This window comes from Vicugna pacos, chromosome 8 (assembly GCF_048564905.1).
Source record: "Vicugna pacos chromosome 8, VicPac4, whole genome shotgun sequence".
NCBI lineage: Eukaryota > Metazoa > Chordata > Mammalia > Artiodactyla > Camelidae > Vicugna > Vicugna pacos.
The window spans coordinates 68,142,392-68,163,565 of record NC_132994.1 but is presented as its reverse complement, the minus strand read 5'-3'; the positions used below and the strand labels follow the sequence as shown (position 1 = coordinate 68,163,565).

At 46.1% G+C, this 21,174-nt stretch overlaps 2 protein-coding genes across 7 annotated transcripts in view; both read right to left on the bottom strand.

The window, feature by feature from the left end:
* TIAM2 (TIAM Rac1 associated GEF 2) overlaps positions 1 to 10,249 on the bottom strand; it is a 205,950-nt gene extending 195,701 nt beyond the window's left edge. For 2 of the 4 annotated variants that reach the window (XM_072966079.1, XM_072966083.1), the window contains exons 1-2: positions 9,978 to 10,051; positions 9,629 to 9,820 (exon numbers count right to left, since the gene is read on the bottom strand). The gene's annotated coding sequence lies outside the window, so the exon portion shown is untranslated. Of the gene's footprint in view, positions 1 to 9,628; positions 9,834 to 9,977; positions 10,052 to 10,126 lie in introns of those variants that run through there. The other 2 variants (XM_072966082.1, XM_072966080.1) reach the window with 2 other exon arrangements.
* Positions 10,250 to 11,481: 1,232 nt separating this feature from the next.
* Positions 11,482 to 21,174, bottom strand: part of SCAF8 (SR-related CTD associated factor 8) — a 200,908-nt gene continuing 191,215 nt past the window's right edge. For 2 of the 3 annotated variants that reach the window (XM_072966091.1, XM_072966092.1), the window contains one exon: positions 19,499 to 19,547. The gene's annotated coding sequence lies outside the window, so the exon portion shown is untranslated. Of the gene's footprint in view, positions 19,548 to 21,174 lie in introns of all 3 variants that reach the window. The other variant, XM_072966093.1, reaches the window with a different exon arrangement.

Here is a 21,174-nt window from a genome sequence, read left to right as displayed (position 1 = left end):
GGGTACAGCTTAGTGCTTGGCATGCACAAAGTCCTAGGTTCAATCCTCAGTACTTGCATTAAAATAAATAAATCTAATTACCTCCACCTTCCCCCAACCCCCACAAAAAAAGATTGTAATTTTTAAGCCTAGAGACAAAAGCCTAGAGTAAAGAATTCTGGGACGGAGGCCTTGCTCTGCTCGCCATTAACTTCTTACAGTGGGGAATTAAAGCAGGTCATTTAACTTTCCCCAAACCTCAAGCTTCTCTTCTGGAAAATGGGTTGAACTGGATGATTTTTAGAGGTTATTCTGTTCTAGAATGCTACTGATACATGACAACAAATAAAGGGATATAGTGTGGCTTGTGATTTGGGACCACAACATTGTGAATATGCCTGTGGGGCGATAAGCCCTCATGTCTGTGTCACTACTGTTTACATATTTTTAAAACTTTTTTTCTAGTTATTAATAAGATTTTCAAAACCTATTTTATTTTTTAGTATTTTTTTATAAGATGAAGGATGATTTTTGTTTTTTCACATTACTTCATATTCTCCAAAATTATTTATGTATTTTTAAGGTGTGTCATCTCTTCTACTGCACACAAATATAAATGTACTTTTACACTTTTAAATTACTCAAGAATTTGCAATGCAATCTACATATGTTTAACAGTCCCCCGTTAGACCATAGGAAAACTACATTTTACTTAATGTTGACAATAAACTATGGATGTGCTCAACCATTTTCAGAATGGCCCATTGATTGATTTGCTGAAAATTCCAAGTGCTGGCTGCCAATTCTGTATACACCATTCAAATTTTAGTGAGTTTTGTAACTAATGAGATTTATCAAGCCATCAAAATTTAGCTTCTGTGATAGACAGCTTTTCAGAAAATGACACACAGCAATGCCATTCTCTTCTCAACACACACCAAGGCTCCAGCAACGTCAACCATCCCCCTGGAACTCAATTTCCTCACACACGTAGACTAATGGCCAAGGTGGAACTTGTTACAGTTGGATTTAGTGACGTCCCTACATTTCTAAAGACAGGGCATTTAAAAATTCCAATTATCTGGTAAGCTGCAACAGAACTAAGCAAAGTGCTTCCTGCTAGCATCTTAGGAAATGGCCTTCACTGAAGAAATAAAACTGCTTCTTCGTTAATAGCTATTACAAAATAGATGTTTCTATGTTGACTGAAAATTTCCCTACTAATTTGCACTATTAATATGCTAATAATTAATAAATGTAACTTATTTTTTCCTCTAGAGACTGGATGTTTCTTTTTAAAAAGAGCGCCTGTCAAACCACAAATCATGGATCAGTCTGAAATAAGGGACTCTACTGCATTTCTCTGTGGACGATCTCCAAATCTCTTGCCAATCCCTGGCACGTAAACTGACACGGTGAGGTCCTCACCATCCTACGTGAGCCATCTCAGGAGGGGACCCTGCGGGAGAAAGACGACCTGGGTTCAGCTCCACACGCTCCCTCTCCAGGCTGAGTGTCCTCAGAGGACAAGTCTCACCTGAAGGGCAGAGTTTCTCAATGTATAATCAAAGAGCCTGGAGTGTGTGATAAAATGTGCCCGAGGCCTCCAGAACCATCATCTCAGAGTGACTTCCAGCCTGCATTTTAACAGGCTCCCAAGTGATATTTATACAAATTTAAGTTTGAGACCTCCCGCCACTGGCTTCATTGTCCTGACCTGTAGGAGAAGGTAGTAAGACTCAACCAGTATCTCTAAATTCTCTTCTGATCATCTTCACAACCTGCCATGTTGAGACCCAGCAGTGCCATCATTCTACCAGCATCCTCACCATAGCTGTACCTCGGCCCAGATGTGACTACTTTCTTCTCCATGTGTTCTGCGGGGCTACTTTGTTCCGCATCTACTCTAATGGTTCCTCTGTGTATGTATATTCTACACAGCTACTCTGTTTGTACCTATCTCCTGGCTATTTTGCTATATGTACAGTCAACACAGTTACTTTGTTTATATATTTTCTACATGGTTACTTCGTTCACATATATCCTATGTGGCTACTCTGTTTATATCTATTCCCCATGGCCACTTTGTTCTACATGGTTACTTTGTTTACCTATACCCTACTTGGCCACTGTGTTCACCTATATTCTATACCTGTCCTGCTCTCAATATCTCTACCTCTACCACCTCTGTTAAGGTACTGATCTTGATTCAATTTCTTCCCCAGCCATTCTTCTAGTTCAACGCTGAATTCCCCTCCACCCAGTTTCAGAGACTTTGAAATCCATATTATCCACAGCCCCCAAGATCACAGATAATTACCTTCTGGCAACGTCTAATTACACATTCTGGATTTACCAAGACCCAGCAGGTTCACCAGCCTTGCCCCCTTGTTACTAGTGTTGGGTGATGCTTACCTGTCACCTAGAAAGGCTCCAGTGCCAGTGAGCCCAACAGCATATTATAAATACACGACTTTTAAACTTTAAAATTTTTTTCTTTCATTTTCTTATACTCTATTGCTGCATTGAATCATTAAGTTTTATGGCTGAGAGGATCTCTAGAAGTCATTTAGTCTAATGTGAATCCCCTGGCCACCGAAGTTGCAAATTAAGAAATGGAAACCCAGAGAGAATGTCATGTTTTGCTCAAGATCACACAGTTATTTTTGGCAAAACTACCCGAAATGCAAGGCTCTTATGTCTATCCAAAATCCAGAACTCCAATCTTTTTGCAATACGGCATGCCAACCACCTGGACTATTACCTCCGATTGGACAAATACCAAGAACAACTCAATCAAACACATACAAGCATCTTTCAAATAGTTAATTGTGGTCTATCAGAATGGAGAAAAGTGAAGGCACTGGAAAAAGCCTTGTGTGTCCCAAAACATCACAAATAGCAAACCTTGTGGAGTGATCGCTTTTTTATAGTTAATAAGGAATCCAACTGAGTGGGGGAAGGATGCAGACACATATACAACCACTGGGTGGGCAACGCAGCCATTCAGAAGATGAACCCCAAGAGTGATGAGGACAGAGCGTTACATTTCAAGAAAAAATGAGGGGTTATGAAAAGATCAAGAAGAGGATGACATTTGAGGTGAGCCTAGAGGGCTGAGGAGACCAGTGCTTTATAGTTATAATAACAAAATTCTGATAGAGATTTTTTAAGTGACCTGTTAGTAGAGGTTCAATATATGTATAATGAATGGACCCAGTCCATGGTACCTCTCATTTTGTTTCACATCTTATGCAAAATAAACTTATTTGCCAGATGATATGCAGTGTATTTACCAACAAGAAGTTCAACAAACAGAAATGAAGGGAAAATTACCACAGATGACACGGTTTCAGAGAATGATGAGGGTTCTCCAGAGGGAAAGTTCAAAACGGACCAGTTCAATGGGTAAATATTTTGGTTCTGATTCGGCTAACATTCCACAAGGCTTCGTGTCCTCATACAGCAGGTACTAATCCCAGACGTTTCAAATGCCACCAACACACATGATAACTTAATTCACTCCAATGTATTCCAGATGTGTTCTTCCTTCGTTTCTGGACATATGTTTAAATGCTCTTTCCAAAGTGCAATAAAATACATTTTAAACCAGCCTCACGGTTATCCAGAGTGGTAAGGGTCAATACGACTGCTAGTCTGTCAACCACCAGCCCAGTATGAGGCCTGAAGAGCAAAGCTGATGAGAAGAATTTGATGTCTCATCTGCCAGAGGACACTGGGAATCATGAGGGAACAATTTTACGTTCTCTCTGAAGAATCAAAGGCCCTCACATGTTCAGCTGATTTGCCAAATGAATGAAGATATATTCCAGACCAGAATCTAGATCTATTAATACACAGTATAATGACATTGCTACTACTGCTTACTTAGGAAAGGTGGAGAAAACTTTATTTTTTAGCACTTAATTATTGACAACGTCCATCTAAAGAGTCAAGTATTTGGCAAAGGATCACTCAACTTCATGGCCGCAAAACAACTTCAAACACATAGAAATTTTAAAACAATTTCAGTTAACACCTCACTCATTCTGTCAACCACCACTTAAGAATAACCACTAAGGTGGGGAGGGTATAGCTCAGTGGTAGAACACGTGCTTAGCATGTACGAGGTCCTGGGTTCAATCCCCAGCACCTCTATTAAAAATAAATTAATAAATAAAAATCTAATTACCTCCTCCCCCCACCAAAAAATAATTTTTTTTATTTAAAATTTTTTAAAAAATAAAACGAATAGCCACTAAGGCACCATGGGGCCCTGGAAGAGGTGCAAAGAGAAAACAAGCAGAGCACCCCCTGTGTGATGGGGAATCACCCACAACAGTATATAGCGTGTGATGAGGGCCATGGCTGACACAGACCACGTATGGAAACAGCACCTGGAAGCACAGAAAAGGATGCTTCACACCCAGAGGAAAGGTTTTGCTGGGTCTCAATGGATGACGATGAGAAACTGGCCAAACAGCGAAGAGGGACCAAAGGGAAGGACAGAGAGGACAGTGCAAAGCAATGGAAAAGGGGCGGAGCATGGCTTCTGCTCTGCCAGTCCACTCACAGCTCCATCCTCTGAGCATCCTTACCAAGCCCGATTCCATCTACCGGGAGGGAAGAACTAACCCTTCCTGAACTCTCTCATCCCAGCAGGCGGGGTTCTAAGCCCATTATCTTAATGAACTCATTAACGTCCGAAGTCTCCAAATAATCTTCTACGAGGAAAGCACTGCTGTCACCCCCCCTTTTAGAGCTGAAAATCCTGAGGCACAGAACACTTTTTATAAGACAAAAAAACTATCCTGAATTTAAAAATGAGAACAAAATATTGCACTAAAATTCATCACTTTATTTTAAAGGCATTGGGAATCTTCCCCTTTCACCAATTTGAGAAGACTTCCAAACTTATTTACTATGCCATTCCCCAAACAACTGATGACTAGAGAATCTTCAAAATTCTAGTGTTACATCCTCTTCCCAGTGCAAAAGAATCACTTAGTAACGGGAACTCTTGAAGAACCGTGCCCAAGAGACACAGTCAGAACTCCAACTGTGAATTTAAAAGAAACCTTGTAATCCAACACCACAAAAACACAATGAAAGCTGCAGTCCAGATTCTGTTACTCAATCTGCAAACCTCCTCAATGGAAGCAAAGCAGACTAATTTCCAGCTGGCGGGAATGCCTGGAGAGGAGCAGGCTGGCGCCCAGGGCAGACCGAATCCGAGATAGGAAATACGTTGTAGGCTCCTGGCAGGGAACCTGCTTGGGGACCAGCCTAAGTCTACTGGCCTTAGTCTGTGGGAGGGCTTCGGATCGGGCACTTTTTGTTCTTTCTTAAAGTTCTAAACTAACTCATAGAAGCTTTCAAATTCAACATTGCTCTTATTAAAATTCTTGATTCATTTACAGTTATAAACATGCTAACAGTGGAGACATGTTGGGAGAAAGGAGGAAATGTTGAATCAGACAGACTGGGGTCAAATCTCAGCTGGGGTCAGCTGGGGGACCTCAGAACTGTGTGAACTTGGGTGAGGGTCCCCCACAGGTCCCCAGCCTTCTCCTTCTGTGCTGCTGAGATCAGTCAACATCCTTCCCCGGATATACTGCTCCCTGTCCTCCGCACTCTCACTTGCCAAGTCCATTCCACCTCCTTGGGATGTCAGGACTCCTTCCCCTGCGTGTTCCCACCACCCTATTCCTGCTGCCTTGGACCATCTGCACCATTACAACTGATCATCTTTCTGCCAGTCTTGTTTCCTTAAATCCACTCACCACGCTCCAAAGAGGGACTGGTCTAAAATGCAGATCCCACCTCTGCCTAAAGCTGAAGTGATTGATTCCTTTTTATGTCATTTTCTTCTCCACTTCAAGTTCTCTTACTGCTGTTCAGAGACTGGAGATACTTCGTACATTACAGGGGCTCCCCCAAACACCTGCGGGACATGGGGGGATAGTTGTTTAGGCTTTGGTTTCCTCACTGCTCTACTCAGAGCAGTAAACGGGGTGATGAAAAGAGAGCCCAGCACAGCGCTGCTGCCGGGGGCGGAGGGGAGCACTTCCCGCCAGATTCTAACTCTTATCTTGTTACTATTCAGAGTTCTAAAGTTTGCAAAGTGCTTTCACACATGCGGGCTGATTTGACCCTTCTAGCAACTCTGAGACTTAGGAGGTTACAGGAAGACACGAAGGCTGCTGAGATCCAAGGCTTGCAGAATCAAGACTAGTTTGTGGGCAGACCTACTGATTCCAAAGCCCGAGGTTTTTGGTGGTGGTGATGGTGGTGATGGTGGTGGTGGTGGTGGTGGTGGTGGTGGTGGTTGTTTTAATTGATGCCTGGCTTCTTTTGCAGAAAATAATTCCTACCCATCTCATTTACTAAGTTTATTGGACATTTTTACAGCATTGAAGGAATACGAATGCAGAGGCCAAATTCCACTAGAATGGACTCCAAAGGACTTTGGTTTGTGCTATATGGAATAATTTAAATAAGTTAGTTATCAGCAGGCTCGTTCATTCAGTCCTTCATTCAGCAAACACTTCTCACCTGCCTGTCTCGCAGGGGCCACTGTGTTCGATGCTGTGAACCTTCCCTTTCTGAGATATCAATAACTAGTCTATACTTTCAAGATTTCCTAACTGAAGCCAACAATGGAAGACATAGAAGCTTGAATAAGTAAATGTCCTTGAACAAGGAAAGCATCAAACTAAGAGCCAGGAAATCTTACGTAGGGCCCACCTGGCTAAGCTTTGTGACCTTGGACAAGTCTCTGGGACTACCTTTCCTTATCCATAACAGGGGAAGATTGGCCTATGTTATCTTTAAAGCTATTCTATGCTACAAATCCTAGAGATTTCAGGATTCCATACAATGGTCATGGTCTTTTGACATTTAATATTATATGATTCTATACCTCATTTTTAATGATTTTGGTGAGATGAACCACATATTGACTTTAGCTTGAAAAATCTCTCCAGATCACCCCACAAGTTGTTAGAAGTTTTCAACTCCAAACATATTTGGAGAATGTTTAGGAATCTTGTAGCCAACTGAGCTTGCAAATTGCCCCTCACATAAAAACTGCATTTTTTTCACATGTAAATTGTAATCTTAAATGCTAATCTCATTGGACAACCTAAATAAATCAGATTCAAAACCCTTTTTTCTTTCTTATTATAATTCTGTGATGTGTCACTTCAGGATGACTTAGTTCTTATTTATAAAATGGCATTTCATACAGCTTATTAACACATGTTCATGTGAGCAAAGCTCTTTATGGCCTTACTTTCAAGGGTCTTGTATCTTTCTCAGCAAATCATGATTAGATGGATAAACCTTAGTGCCTTGAAAGGTAATCAGCCGAGGAGGCCCAGCACGTGTCTGCACACATCTCTGCTGCCCACCTGTGAACTCACACTCCCAGACTCTCCCCTGTAATCAAGAAGACTTCTAAGACTCACTACAACAGCCAGACATAAGACAGAGCAAACTGAAGCACATTCCTGTATCCTGACTTACAGGAGACATCTGCCCCCAAACTCCTGCTTCGTTCTAGACGTCTCCAGAGACGACGCTTTCTTTTCTCCCATTCAAGGAATCTGAACTGGACTGCTCCATCAGTCTCTGTGACGGGTGCTGAGGACAGTAACGGGGAGAGGATGAAGCAGGGTCACCACTAGCCCACACTGTGCTTTTGGGTAAACTAGAAAAGGTGGCCCCTTCCCCCACAGAGTAGTGCACCAGGGGCTTGGCAAGTGGGGTGCAAATTGGATTTCAGCCGCCACTTGCCCATTGGAGAGGATGACCTTGTGCAGTGAACAACTTACACGATTTGACAAGGTGGCACAGCCAGTGGTGTAAAAATATATATATCATATTCTAGTAGAGACACTGACTGCTAGGGAAGAGAGAGCTTAACTGCCTAGCGATAATGAGGAAGGAGAGCCTGCTGGAGAAGGGATCTGACTGACACGTGAAGGACGGGTGGGTAATCAGCAGATGGACGAGGGAGCAGGAAAAGTATAAACAGAATGTTCACTCATTCCAGAGAGTGGTCTGGAAATGACAACTTGGAAGGAGTTTGATGAGCCTGGCAGACAGAGTGTGAGTGAGTGAGTGAGTGAGTGAGTGAGTGTGTGTGTGTGTGTATGTGTGTAAGGGGGAGGGAGGGAGACCTGGGGAAGAGTCAGGACATGAGGCTGGAAAGGCAGGCAGGGTCCAGATTACAAGCATTTTATATGGCAAATTAAAGTGTTGAAACCTGCTTCTGAGATCATTAGGGGCTTGTTCCGCCACTGTAAATAAGAAACTCTTCTTCAATTACACCTTTCCCTATTTTTTACCTTCACAAATCACAAGGTAATTAGGGACTCTGATACCCTAAAGAACGAGCAGGTACAGTCCGATGGAAAAAAAGTTTGCTTTTAGAAGGGCACCAATCTTGATACTACATTTTGAGAACAGACAACCTTAAAGAATTTCAGAACGTGTTTTTAAGCCTGTATGTCCACAAGTTCTATTGGTTATGCTCAAATGTTAAGACCAGAAATTGACACTTTTTATTCAGAGCCTAGGAAGTATTTATAGCATATGGTCTGCACCTGTAAGAAACTTAGAAGCCTTATCTTAAAAACTTTATTAGAGATCCTCTGGCTGAAACCTATCAGAAAGGGCCTTGGAGATAACCAGGTGCTGGCCCTTCAAATAATGATGTCAGCAGCACTGGAGGGCGTAGAATGGGTGAACAAGTATGAGAGGAGAACCCCAAACCCTTGGCCACGTAGTGAATAAAGGTCTTATCACGACCCACAGCTGCCTTGCTTACAACTGTCACCAGGCAGCCTCACTCGGGGCCACCGCGGAGGAAACGCGAATGAAATTATCTTCATGACCAAGCAGCCTCCCCTCCCTTCCCCCAAATAAGTAAACTGATCCTATTTTGCTATTTCAAAAAGTAAAAAGAGGCATGGAAGCTCACCAGACTAAGTTTCGCCGTTTCTTAAAAGATAAAGTCCCCGGTGCCACCGTACTCCCGTACCTTTACGGCGGCTGCCGCCGTCAGTTGTTGGAAGAATGGCCTCTTTTCTTCCTAAACTGTTTTTGGTAAATATGATCCGTTTGCGACACGACGTGTCGGCTTTCCCCGAAACTTGGCACCTGGGCCCCTCGAAGCACAGCCTGGCGGGGAGGCAGCGGGGCTGGGGGGGAAGGGCAGCGGCACGGCTGTCCCCTCCCGCTCGGCGGCCTGGGGCTGGGGGTCCCCTCGGCTGGGCGAGCGGAGGCGCGGGCGCGGGGGCCACCCTCCCGGCACCTTCCCGGGCGCTTGGCTGCCGCACCCGCGAGGCCGGGCTCGGGGCGCGGACGCACTGACGTGGGGCCCGGGCTGGGTGGGGGGAGCTGGCCGGGCACCGGGGCACCGCGAGGGCCAGTGTTCTGGGTTTGCTCCGCGGGCCAGGCAGCGCGGGGGGACCAGGGCGCTGCTACCGTGCGCCGGGCTGTGCCCCCTCGGCCATCGAGGCCGGGACCTCGGCTCACCGCCCGGGAAAGGTGTAGGAGGGCGCGGGGAACGAAGTGGAGAAGGCGGGCCGCCCGCCCCGAGCCACGGCCGGCGTCTGGCCTCGCCCCCGCCGCCCAATCTTACCTGGGTGGAGCGCCCGGCACCCGCGCGGGGCCCCGGCCGGCGACACGGCCGTTCCCGCAGCGCCCCCAGCGCGGGGTCCCCGGGGCACGCGGGGCGGCGCGGGCCGAGTTGGAGAAGTTGCCGGGGCACGTCGTCCCCCGCGAGCGCTGAGCCTCCGGCGGTCGCGGCTGCGTTTCGCCCCGGGAGCGGCGCCTGTGGCGGCGAGAGCGGCCACACCTTCCTCCCGGGCCGCTCGGCCCGCCTTCTCCCCGCCCCCGCCGCCCAGCCCACCCTCCCTCCCCCATCCCCCATCCCCCTTCAGAAGCGCCCCCACCCGCTCCGGCCCGCGCCAATCCCCCGCGGCGCCCACCGAGCCAGGCCCCCGACCCCCGCCCGCTCCGCTCCCGGGACAGCCCGCGCTCCCGCCTGCTGCCGCCACCGCCGCCTCCTGCGCTTTCTCTCCAGGACGTCCCAACCAAAGATCTCCGAGAACTCAGCGAGCTTCCAGTAGGCGCCTACCGGGAGCTAGGCGCTCCGCCTGCCATCGTGGATGCGATGCTTAAGATCCAATTCCTTCCCCAAAGAGCTGAAAGTGGAGAAGACGTTGAACCGGGTACCACTCAGGACAGAAGCAGGCGGAATCTGAAGCCTCGAGTGGGCAGGAGAGACTGCTGATCTCCCAACCTTCCTGAGAAGAGAATGATGGAGGTGGCACTCGAGTGGAGACGGAGAGTCCAGGAGAATTTGGACTTTCCAGATGGCAGCTGCAGGGTTTATTAGAGAAACCTGAGTAATCCAGCGGGGCCGGGATGATGGGAACGCGGAGGACGCTCGGGAGAAGCAGGAGGGAAGGCTGTGTTCCCACAATCGCTGTCCTTGCCTTTACAAAGGCTCGCCCTGGAGAGGAGAGGGAAGGAGGAAGATGCAGTCCATGTGCCAGTGTGGGTCTTCCAAGAAGCAGGCGTCAAGACAGGACTAGATACAGAAGGATTTTCTTAGCGAAATGGCGGTGGGATTAAGTGAGAGGGACCATGGAGAGCCAGGCCTCATGGAGTCTGGCCCCACTGAAGGAGGGAGAGATGCCGCCCTCCTAACCTCCCTGCAGCCTAAGGAAGATCATGGGTGAGTCCTGCATCCAAAGTTACCCACCACTGGTGGCTCAGGACTCCTTGGAACCCACCTGCCTTAGTATCTGTGTCTCTACCGTCCTTACCTGGGAGCCGCCTGCGGGAAATTGTGGCCTTGGGCACAAACCCAGGGCTCTCAGTCAGTCCAGCTCCAAGAAAGCTGGAAATGGTTGGAGGTTTTCAACGAATCCTCACAGCTGGTGATGATCTAAAGACAAATCGAATCAACTTTCCCACACACACCTGCAGTTTTTAAGTGACGCCCCAAAGATCTGCTGTGTTCAGACAGACCTGGCTCTCTACTTTCTGCTGCTGCAGTCTGTGTCCACACTGACCCCTCTCCACCCCACGGGCTCTCCCTGGTGCTGTCCCAGTTTGGGCACAGATGGCTCTGCCTGGGGAAATAAATGCCTCCCCCTCTACTCACTCTCCAGTTCTCAACTCAAGCATCACCTCCTCGAAGGAGATTTTCCTCCTTAGCACAGACCTCCAATCCTGTGGTCTTTTTTGTATATTTCTTCACCTTGACCACATGTATTATGTTTTTTCACACTATTTCAAAAAAATTTTTTTCTGATAATACGAGTAATATGTTCATTGCACAAACTTGGGAAAATACATAGAACCCAAATGTCTCTCTATTCCCCCCGTCTTCTTGGGACACCCCCCCTTGATAGACAAGTCTAAGCCCCCATTCAATGTGTATCAGTAAGTCTGAGTCCAATCAGGAGAGAAACCACACAGCAGTTAGACAGTAAATGTTTAATATAAAGAACTATTCAGAGAAAACAATAACTCAGAAAGACACATGTGCCCCAATATTCATAGCAGCACTATTTACAATAGCCAAGACATGGAAACAACCTGAATGCCCATTTACAGGTGACTGGATAAAGAAGTTGTGGTATATATACACAAAGGAATATTACTCAGCCACAACAAAGAATGAAATAATGCCATTTGCAGCAACAAGGATGGACCTAGAGATTATCATATTAAGTGAAGTCAGACAGAGAAAGATAAATATCATATGATATCACTTATATGCAGAATCTTAAAAAAAATAGAAATTTTATTTACAAACAAATAGACTCATGGACATAGAAAACAAACTATGGTTACCAAAGGGGAAAGGGAGGGGAAGAATAAATTAGGGGTTGGAGATTAACAGACACACATTACTATATATGAAATAGATAAACAACAAGGACTTACTGTGTAGCACAAGGAACTATACTCAGTTTCTTGTAATAAGCTGTAATGGAAAAGAATCCAAATATATAGATATATATAGATATCTATATATATATAGATATCTATATATATATATATAACTGAATCGCTTTGCTGTACACCTGAAACTCACATTGTAAATCAACTATACTTTAATAAAAAATAAAATTAAAAAAAAAGAACTATTAACTATAACAGAATCTGGAGCAATGAGGGATTGACAAGAAGTAAAGAGAACTCAAAAGAAAACAGGAGAAGCAGATGTAAAATCTTTAAAAGCAGCCACTACCCTGGGGCTGAGAGCGAGCACCCAGGGATGAGCCTTGCCCTACCCCAGGCTGAGACCCAGACCCTGTTGGGGAGGGCATGGCTGTGGCTCACTAAGAGGCAGAGAAGTCACTGTGGTATCATGCCAGTGAAACTTGCTGGAAATCAACTGTCTGAAATTTGCTGATAATCTACCTTCTAGGGTGGGGGAAAGCTGTTTGCAGGGAGGTGTCTCATGGAAGCACCTCATTGCAAAACCACCCGAACAGCGAGATACCAGAAAAAGCTGGTGGCCACTACTGGCTGCCCTGCACTGCAGGATCCTAGTGCGGGAGAAACTGCCCCAAATGCAGGAGGCAGCAAGCAAGAGCAGGGCAACCGGCAGGCAGAAGTCCGTCCTCCTGCCATGCCTCCCCCACGCCTGGTGCTGATGAAGTTTAACAAGCCAGCTGGCAAAGGAAATTATATGAAAGGCCCAGATCCCTCTTTCCAGAGAAGGCAAAAAGGATGAATTTGGAGCTGACAGGCGATGAGGCAGTGACTGGCACACTGTGTAACCTCAGAGAGTCTGGGCATAGTCCGCTTTCCCCTCCCAAAAGATGCCTGCACATTCCAGACGAATCCTATCATTTCCACCAATCTCGCCCTGCTGGCCCTTCTTCCCTCGGCTGGCTTGTGCTCTGACTCCCACACCCCCTGCTGCAAGTTGTCTCTTAGCTTTTCCTCCTACAGCTTTGCCTCCAGGGGGAGGCACAGTGTCTTCCTCACCTAGTTTCTCAGCAGAGCTATGCCCAAGGGGAGGGTCACAGAATTTAACAGAAGTCTTGGGGAAACAGAAGGGAATTACAGAAGGGGAAAAGAAAAAAAGTGAAAAACAAATAATAGTCCCAAAGACGTGAAGCCACCCAGGGCCTCTCTCTCCTTCGCCCAAGCCCCATCCAGGGAACCAGCGTGTCCCCTACCCCGCCACCAGAGTCCAGGCTGCAGCGCCATCAGGGCCTATGAGAGAGAGAAAAAACTTCTCCACACCCTCAGTCTTAGTCCCACTCTATTAGATAAAAAATCATCTGCAGAGGTGCATCTTGGTCTACAGTAAAGATGAACATTCACACCAAGTCAGGAAGAGAAACTGAGTGCTGGGAACCTTAACTCATTCGCTCCCCCATCCATTCACGGAGACTTCGCTCCGCACCTGGCACTGTCTTAGGCAGCATGGATATAATCGGTGTAACTGTTACAGTCGGAGAAAGGGTGATAGGTAGTCAACAAATTTCACAAATAGTCCTTTTTATGTCTCTGCTAAAGATGCACAGCATGTAAGAAAGAGAGTGAACCCAGCTCCAAGGGATCAGACAGGGCTTACTGGAGAAAGCAGCATTTTAGCTGTGCTCTGAAGGCTGGCTTGAATTGGATCATTCTCAGTAAGGGGAGTGGTGACTTTGAAGCTCTGATGTGGACGGAGCTGGGTCCATCCGAAGGGAAGGGAGTAAGGACAGAGCAACAGAGGATGAGGCCAAAGACGCCAAGAAGCAGTCATGCATGCTCTTGTAGGCATGTTAAGAATTCTGGATTTTATCCTTAGAACAATGAGAAACCTCTGAAAGGTTTTAAGCCCCAGCTGAGCTGAGTGGGGGTGGGGGAGGAGAGACTGGAGGGTATATTTGGGAAGGGTATGCGGAACATATACAGGAGTAGCATTCAGAACAGAGTTTGGACCTGGAGGTGTGCTCTGAGACATAAGAGGTGCAGAGAAATAAAGTCTAGCCCTGGGCCTGGCTGAAACGCCTGCGGGGAAGACCGGAAGGGGAAGACCGGAAGGGGAAGACCGGAAGGAGACAGAACTCTCACCGGGTGGGGTCAGATTGGCAGAGAAAACCCCAGAGGGAAAAGCCAGGGCGCTCGGGGCGATGGGGAGGTTATGCGGGGTCAACTTCGTTATAAAGCAGGGATCAGCTTTCCTGTAGAAGAATCCAAGGTGCAATTAAAGCAAATCTACTCCCAAAGACGAATTCAAACGTCCACCCCTGGTAAAGACAAGAGCAACCTGGTTTTAAAAAGGCAGCCCCACTGTCCTCACCATCCACTCACTTCACAGCCACCAAACGTCTTCAACTACAGCACCCTATTATTTCCTATAAAGTTAAAAAATCATATTAACTGTCACCCCACTCCTGAGAAATAACCATGTGGTCATAGTCTCTTGCAGAATCTTCCTACTTCAATTACTCAGACTCCTTGAAGTAAGGATTCAGCCCACTTCTCTTTTTATCCCCGGTAACTGCATCCATTTTCTGGCACCTGGAAGGTATCGAGCAATGTTAGAATTGAGACTTGTTCCCACAATCTTTCTAGTCCTGGGCAGTATTTTCTTGGACTTTCTGTTAGCAGGACACTGAGTCGATGGTTTCAGCAAACAAGTCATCCTTAAACAAACAAACAAACAAACAAGTCATCCTTGCCCTAAGTCCTACGTGGAAAGGTGCCTTCTTAAGCTGCCTTTCTAGCTTTGAAGGGTTTTGTTTTGTTTGCTTGTTTTGGAAGTTGGTTTTTTTGCTCTCTTTTCACTCTTTCCCAGTACCTGAAGGAAGAGAATCTTTTTGCCAAGTAAACTCTGCCTCCGCCTGGGCCCCACCGGTCACAGAAATGACGTTAGACACACACACATACACACACACAGTGGCAATGCCACTCCACGGAGCTCAAATTCACTTTTACAGCCTGTTTGTGGGCGAGCACGAGGAGTCCAGCGATGGTTCCTCCCACTAAGTGCTTTCCTGTGACTTCCCGCCCCGGACGTTCGCAGGCTCGGCAGCCTCCCTCCCAGCGCCCTGGGATTCAGGAGACAGGCAGGGACCACGCGGCTCCCAGCACAGGTAGGCAGCTCACCAGCAGGCCAGGCTAACTTGGGAGAAGTGGAGATGTCCAGAGGATGGCTGCACCTCTCCTTTCTGAAGGTCACTTAGCTGAACACAAAAGGGTCTTTCAGCTGTTGAGGAGCCCGCACGTGTCACTTCATGGCGTTTTCAAACTCCTGAAAGAAAGAAGGCAGTGGGACTGATTACAATTCCGAAAAGCTGCGTTGAACCCCAAAATCGAGATCCACCCTGCACTGCCTTCAAACCAGTCACATGTGTGTGTGATGTGTCGTTGCGAGGTGGGGGGGGGGCTCACCTGCTCACACGGGTGACAGATTGTTCTATCTCTTGGATTCATTTGATCAGTTTTCCTTTCCGCTGACAAGTTACTAGAGTCTAACTGATAAATCCTTGAAAGAAAAATGAAAGACAAAAGGTCGCCTGGTAGGATTACTACCCCATGATAAAAGGTCTATGTTTGTTTAGAAGATTGCTCAAGATTCCAGATCTAAAAACCTGGTTTAATCCCATAGAGAATCTCTCTTAGCCAGAGCTGATGCCTGCACTCGATCCCTGAGCTGGGAAGCATCTCCAGGCATCTCCGAAGAGGAGATAGAGGTGTTCGGTGCTCCCTGGAAAGGTTGCTACTCTTACATTTGTGAACGAGTTTTGGGTGGATCAGCCCAAGCTGCCAATCTGCTGGTCTGGCTCCTGTGTAACCCAAATGCAGACACCCTCCAAGACCCAGTGAAAGACTTTTAACCTTGGACTTCACTCTCAAAAGATACAGCCTTAAAAAAAAAATGCCCATGACATTGATGGTTCTAAGTTGATAAAACTGATGTTAAGTTTGTTTTATTTGTCATAATTTATAAACAAAGTTAGTCTGATAAACATATCAGAAAATGTAAAAGTTAATATTTTCTGTATCAAAATAAAGTACCTAGTATAATGCTTATATACCTTAAAGATGTCCAGTCAGTTCTTGCTCGCCAGCTGGTTACGTGGCCGGCGTCCATTTTCGCTGGAGCCCTCAGCCCAGGAATTGTGTTTGCTGAACCCATAAACTTTTTGTGAAATGCAAAACTTACAAAATATGAGCATGCCTTTTCTCTCATTTCCCTTTATGGCCCTGAACTCCACTTTTTCAATTCCCTCGTCCCATTAAACTTGGACTTGGAATTGGGTCGCAGGTTCTCTGGTTGGACTCTCCCTGAATTCCTCGCACTTCCTCCCAGCCCTGTTCACGATGCTGGCTGAGCACTGCTGTCACCAGCACAGGCTTCCTAACTGGCTGCTTGTTAGTACTATTGAAAGGACTGGGGTTTGGGGTTTGGATGTCACAGTTCTAAATGGGTCAGAAGGGAGGAAAACAGATCAACTTCTACTCATGGACAAAGACAATTTAAGCCACATCTGAAGTTGAGGGTTGTTGGCATGGAGCCATCTGGTGTATAGAAAAGATGTTTACAAGAGAAGTGAATTTTGAAATCAAACTACCTAGGGAACAAATTCCCTCCAGGATATTAGAAGGAGCAGATTTCTCCTCGAAAGTGAAATTTGTGTAGGTGTGCTGGTGTGTAGTGTGAAGAAGTCCCACGATCCGTTACGTGCCTCTTCTAAAAGTTATAATTTGGTTATGATGTATAACTTGTGGGTTTCAGCTTCAAAGCTGGGGTATTAAATGAGCTAAAACCTGACCTTGAGCTCAGATTTATATGCTTGCCAATTTCTTCTGAGTCCAATGTATTGTAAGAGAAAACAAAAGAAAGTCTTAGGGTATACTATAACAATTTTAGTAAGTATTCATCAAATGTGTCATATATATCATGTATTTATATATATATATATGGAATAAATATACTTGATGTAATACATATAGAGACTTACTTGATTCTTTTAACAGCCCTATATTATTGCAATTTTTAAAAAGGACTTGACAAACTTTAGTGACATGGAGAAGCAGTGTCACACAGAAAAAACATCTGCTTTTTAAACTTTGTGTCTAGCAGATAATAGAAATACTCACTGAATTAACAGATAAATCAGTAAATCTATTGTCTTAAGTTACAGCAATAACAACTTGACCTTGTGGCTACTGTTCATTTTTTTCACCCAAACTTTCTCATTAGAAAGTTTAAATGAGCCACACACTTTAAAATTCACACTCTAGGCTTTTAAAGTACACATAGTTTTCTGTAGGACTATATATAACTTTTCTATAAGAGGTGAGATTTGTATCTTTACACTGTAAAGAACAGGTCTCCATAAAAATTTTTTTTAAATCTTTCTGACATTGAAATTTTCTCTTCTAGATTTTAAATCTACCATCAACATCCCAAAGTTACAGGATTAATGAAATCGTCTACACAGACATAATAAACAATCAATAGTTACCAGGGGGAAACGGGGTAGGAAGGGATAAATTTGGGAGTTGGAGATTTGTAGATATTAACTACTATATACAAAAATAGATTAAAAAACAAATTTCTTCTGTATAGCACAGGGAACTACATTCAATATCTTGTAATAACCTTTAATGAAAAATGGTATATGTATGTATATGTGTGACTGGGACACTGTGCTGTACACCAGAAACTGACATACTGTAACTGACTGTACTTCAATTAAAAAAAAACTTTCTGCCCACAATTTTTCCCTGCTATTGTGTCAAGAGTTTTAAAAATATTTCTGTTTTACCATTTTTTAAACGAAAAGAAAAAAGGAAAAAACCAGAGTTGTTGTCGACTCTTTATGCCTCTGGAATAATCAGCTTCATTCCTCTCCCCTACCTCTGTCCCTCTCTCCCAAGAAGGGATGGGAAACTCTGCATATTTTATTATTATTCCATGTCATTGGAATGAGAGTCTCAGCAAACTCACGTTCCCTGGTGGAATTCCCCAGTGCAGACAAGCTGGTTTTACACACACAGCCCTGAGAGGAGGAGACGAAGCAGAAGCCGGGTGCAGGGGCTGCTCTGTGTTTCCCTCTCGCCTCAAAGACTGTCTTTATCATCTGCAAATATATACTCCTAGCCCGCGAGGCCACGAGAGCATTTATAAAGCAACCTTGGGTCCTTTGAAATAGATGGACCCCATTTGTCATGTGTTTTTGAAAATGTCTTTGTCCAAGGACAATTTTCTACAACAAGAGGATATTATTCATCGGCGCCGAGTCCCACCTGGACCCAGAATGTAACTGAGAGATGCACCCACCCTGGATGACTCTGTTTTACCATCAGGGCTCCTGTAGCTACCTGCTCGCACAGAAACCTGAGGGCATTCCAGTTTTACCAACTGCAGAAGGAAGTGGTTGAGAAACCCATCTTCTCTTCACTGCGATGAGGTAATGAGAAACCAGCCGTCCTGAGAAGTACTGGAGGAACTCTAGTGTCTCCCCGGCATTGTCCCAAGGGCAAGGTGAACAGAGAGGTGATTGATGGGCGGTGGTGGAGACCTGCAGTTAGCTCATCCGTCTACCAACTCCTGCTGGAAATAAGCCAACGAACAAGCACTAAGTCTCAGAGCCCCCACTGCTCCCCAGCCTCTTTCCCATGCCACCCACACAGAAAGTTACATTTTTGTTCCTATCTCATTTCCAATCTGACACAGATTCATCAGTACTAAAACACTTACTCGTGGGGGAAGACAAAAAAATAAAGTCCAGAAAGAATGATTCTGCACTAGCCTGACTCCCCCCGCCCTGGAGGGCGGTCTCTGGCCACATCCTTCTTGCCATCATGGTGCCTCCTCAGACCTTCTCCTCCTCAAGGCCACCTCCTACCTCAGTCAGCCACATCCCTGTGTCCCAAGCTACTGGGAGCCGCCTTTGACCTCTCCTGCCCTTCATTCCCACAACCATTTGGTCTCCAGTCTTCACCTTGTCACCTCCTAGTGCATTTCCTAACCTCTCCTGTCTCCACCACCATTTCCATCTGTTCTGCTCAAACCGTTGCAGCGACCGCCTGGTAACACCCGCGCGCTTCAGGACCCAGCCACAGTGGCATCTGCCTGGGTGGAAGCTGCTCTGTGCTTCCAGAGCATCAGGACTATCGCTCCTTCCCCAGTGCCCCTTCCCTAACTAGACAGCACACTTTGGTAGGGGAGGGGTGGCGAGGGGGTGTCCTGGTAACCGGCTCTGGATTTGGAACATCCCAGGCACCCCGGCTCTGCTCCACGAGTGGCTCATCTCTGTCCTTTGCCGAGCTGTGTGCAGCTCCTGCTGTGCACACACGCCTTGCAAAGCTTTCTTCAGTGATGTGGCAACGGGATGCTTTGCCTTCACGGGGCAGGAATCTTCTCTCTTTTTTTTTTTTCTATCTGTCCCATAAGATTCTTCTGTGACCATGTTTGACATAACTGGGTTTGGAAGATCTTCCTTTCTCCTCTTCTCCTCTTTCATCAAAAGCTGATGGTTGATAACTCCTCCTCACTGTCTCTTGCTGGTCGGCTGCCTCCTCTGCGGGTAGAGATAAGGGAAGCTCTCAGAACTCTTTAGAGATGCCGTGTCCTGCCCTCATGCTTTGCCCCCGGGAGATGTTACACAGTTAGCAGAGGCTCCTTTTTCTTCAAAACCCAGTTCCCTTCCTTTTTTGGCCACATCACCCTCTATCATCCCAGGTGGGGTTACCGTCCCCCTGAGAAATGTCTGTGGTTGGGGGGAGGGTATAGCTCAGTGGTAGAGTGTATACTTAGCATGCACGAGGTCCTGGGTTCAATCCCCAGTGCCTGCATAGGAAAAAAAAATTTAAATAAAAAATAAATAAACCTAATTACCTTCCCCTCCCCAAAAAAGAAGTATCTATAAAGCTCTGACCAGCACACAATTTCAAGAAAAGCAGATACGACATAATGGAAGGGGTGTGTGTGTGTGTGTGTGTGTGTGTGTGTGTGTGTGTTGCTCACAGCACAGCATAAGAGTTAACAGCCCTACTGGAGTCAAGAGTGTCTGGTTCAAACCAGATTCCAGTTCTTACACTGTCCTGGTGACCTCAGGACATGACTTATGCCTCAGTGTCTCCAATGTCTCCTGTGTAAAATGGGGAGAATGATAGATTTTACCTGTAGATTTTAAATGAGAATGGGTAAAGCTCATTTAATAATGAGCTTGTATTTGTAAAGCACACAGTAAGCACTACCTAAGTGTTTTACAAGCTAGAAACAGTTGTGGGGTTTGTTTTATCCCGATCCTTTCTTTTACTCCAGCTTAGTCTCAAACATGAAAAATACACAGTACGTGTCACCGTGTGGTCGCTGCCCAGTGTGGGGGTCTTTACTGCTCTTCGATAGACTGATATCTGAATTTATAGTCACACAGCCCTGGACACTGTGTGAGAACCCAGACGATTTTAGCACAAAACCAGCCCTCTATGAAGAAACCCAACTGTCCTCTAACCTGGGGAGAGAGAAGTCACAGATTAATGATACACTAACATTTCTTGAGTGTTTACTCCACGCCCAGAGCTGGGATCACTGCTTTAGATAATTCATTTCACTTGCTTCTTGTAACCACTCAATGAGGTGGGTAACATTATTATCCCATTTCACAGATGAGGACTAACCCGGGGCTTAGAAAGAAGACGCAACCCGCCATGGTCACAGGGCTAGTGACCAGCTGACCCAGAGTGGGTGGACCTGACCACCAGTCTGCTAGGGAAGACGACTCTTGGCTTTATTAACGCCCTCCTTTCCATTTTGGGGACAGAGTTCAAGCTTTCCAAGTTCATTGTCATCGTCTGACAACTGAGCTCCACGGATGTTCACTGAATGCTGGCTGTCGGCGATGATGCTGACCTCGCCCTCAGCTAAACTGGGAGGCTGGCCATAGCCTTCCTTGCTGCGTCCCCATCTCTGCCCGGGTCTCAGGACCGACATCACACAGGAAGTAGCTGTGGGCGCTTGCTAAGAGTTTCAGCTGTGAGCTTTCTCGGGAGATGCTTGTGCTTTAATTGTAAAACTGATGACGCCTGTGAGAACCAAAGGACTGGTGACACATGATGGGTCTCAGACTCTCGTCTGAGCAACGGGGCAAGTTACCTGGGGAGACTCCTCGGAGCCCTTCAGTCAGCGCAGCGGGTCGAACCCGA